Below are 2,618 nucleotides of genomic sequence, written 5' to 3' on the forward strand. Positions count from 1 at the left end.
TGTCACTACCTGGCATAACATACTATAAATATAACCGCAAAGCTAAATTTTAAGAAGACATGATGGGAGAAAAAGTGTGGCATTTCAGATTAAATATACATTTTGTAAACTAATATTAATCACACAGTTATTCTATATGAGCCCATGTACAACAAACTCACACATATAGCGTTTGTAAAACTATAATTCACTGTACAGAAATAGCTTGGAATGCACTGTTTATTCTACAGTAAAGGAATAAAGAAGTGAAGCTTTCATTCCAAATACTGCAGGCTAAAAAACACATTTTCAATACAAAGGACCCATGCTATCCTTGTATAAAAAAGAATATTTCCCAAACATAGATTATATTTAATGTGATCTGGTATGGTGCTAATGCTGATGGTGAGTGAGTTCTGAAATGCATTTTCAATTTGGGAGCCCAAAGATGCTATTGCAATGTATACAACAATATATTTATTATTAACCTGTATGTGCTAAAAACTGTAGAGGAACCACAGTTAATTATTTCTAATCATTTTGGGGTGAGTGTTATTTGTTTATTTGTTTGTTTTTAAGACTGAGCCTCACTATGTAACCCCAGCCTGGAACTTACACTATAGACCAACATGACTCTAAACTCACAGAGATCTGCCTGTCTTTGCCTCCTGAGTGTTGGGAGTAAGGCCCACCTACCACACCTCAGATCTCTATAATTTTTTTAAAATTGGCATAGACTTTTTTCTTTCAGTTAACTAGCAGTAGTGAAGCAGCTGGGAGCTAGGTCTACTTCTCTAGATCTAAGTTGATATACACATAGATTTTTATTGATAGTTTGAGAACTTTATACATTTTAGTTTGATCACATTCACCCATCTCAAACACCACTCCTATCCCTACTCAATCCTCACTCCACACCTCCCCAACCGTGTGTTCTCATTTGTTTTAACCTGTCTGATGACATATTCTTGCGTGCACGGCCATCCACTAGCGTGTTCAACCACCAGAGAATGCACCATTAACAAACTAATCCTCCTCCCAGCAACCATCTTTTCTCAGTAGCCCTCAGCTATGGATGACCACTTCTCTCTCTATTCATGGGTTTTATTTGGTTGAAAGGAGCACCCACAGTTCTTGTGCATGCTTTCACAACTTCTGTAAGTCCATATAGTCAACTGTCCTATTGGCTCTGGAAATAACTGATTTGTTGTGGTCATCCAAACCTCTGGTTCTTATATACTCTGTCCCCTCTTCTGAAATTATCTCCTAGCTTTGGGAAGAAGGGTGTGTGATATATGTGTTCCATCTAGGGTTGAGCACTCCATAATTTTTTATTCTCTGTACTTTAATCAGTTGTGAGTCTCCGTATTAATCAACATCTACTACAAAAAAAGAGAAATGCTTCTCTGATGAGGGCTAACACTGATTTATGGGTATAAGGATAAAATCTCAAAGAGTCTGTTTAATAAGATGTCTCTTTAGGAAAATAATAGCAATGGTTTCCATTGTGATGCCCAGGAAAGATGGGGGACAGGAAAGTCCAACTACTTCAAGAATATCCAACTTTTGGATGATTACCTGAATGCTTCTTGTGGGAGCCAACAATGTGGACTCCAAGCAGATGAAGCAGATCCTCATGTCCCGCGAAGGAAGGCTGTGGGCAAGAACCCCTTTATGCAGAAAGCCATCCGGAGGTATCTGGATAACAAGCCAGCTACAGAGAAACTGCTGAACTGCTGCCTCATTTGGGGGGGAATGTGAGCTTTGTGTTCATGAAGGAGGACCTCACCAAGATTAGGGGCATGCTGTCAGCCAATAAGGTTCTGGTTGACACCCGTGGTGGTTATCACATCGTGTGAGGTACACTGTCCCAGCCCAGAACACAGGCCCAGGGGCTGAAAACTCTTTCATCCATGTTATAGGCATCACCACAAAAGTCTCCAGAGGAACCATTGAAATTCTGAGTGATCTGCATCTGATAAAACCTAAAGACAAAGGAGGAGCCATTGAAGACACCATGTGCTGAACACGTTGTCTCCCGGTTCTCCTTTGGGTTGTCATCCAACAAGTTAATAACAGTTACAGCATTTACAACCCAGAAGTGCTTGACATCACAGAACTGACTCTGTGTTCTCATTTCCTGGAAGGTGTCTGAATGTTGCCAGTGTTTTTCTGCAGGCAGGATAGCAGACTTTCCTTCAGTGGGTACAAGCGGGTTCTGGTTTTGTCTATGGAGACTGAGTAAACCTTCCCACTTGCTGAAAAGTCCAAAACCTTTTTGGCTGGTCCACCTGCATGTGTGGCTGTTGCCAGTATGGTGCTGCCAATGATGCTATTGCTGCCCCAGCCAAGGATGAAGTTAAGGAAGAATTGGAAGAGTCAGATCAGGATATGGGATTTTGCTTCTTTGACTGATCCCCTCAAAGCAAGCAACTCGGCTAGCTTAATTTGATAAACATGGCAATAGACGCTTACTTATCTTTAAAAAAATAGTTGTTTCTTCCAAAGGCCTATGACCTTCTAGCGGCAGGTTCTTGTTCTCATTAATGGTACTAGGTATGGGCTTGATTACATTGTGTGTCTTAACTTCAATCATATAGTGGTAGGTTACTCTAGAGATATTTATGCATGTCACTATT

The 2,618-nt window shown here is 40.5% G+C and overlaps 1 pseudogene; it reads left to right on the top strand.

Annotated features, from left to right (window-relative positions):
* Positions 1-366: 366 nt before the first annotated feature.
* Positions 367-2,134, top strand: LOC119826069 (annotated as a pseudogene).
* The last annotated feature ends 484 nt before the right edge of the window (positions 2,135-2,618 follow it).

This window comes from Arvicola amphibius, chromosome 11 (assembly GCF_903992535.2).
Source record: "Arvicola amphibius chromosome 11, mArvAmp1.2, whole genome shotgun sequence".
Classification (NCBI taxonomy): Eukaryota; Metazoa; Chordata; class Mammalia; order Rodentia; family Cricetidae; genus Arvicola; species Arvicola amphibius.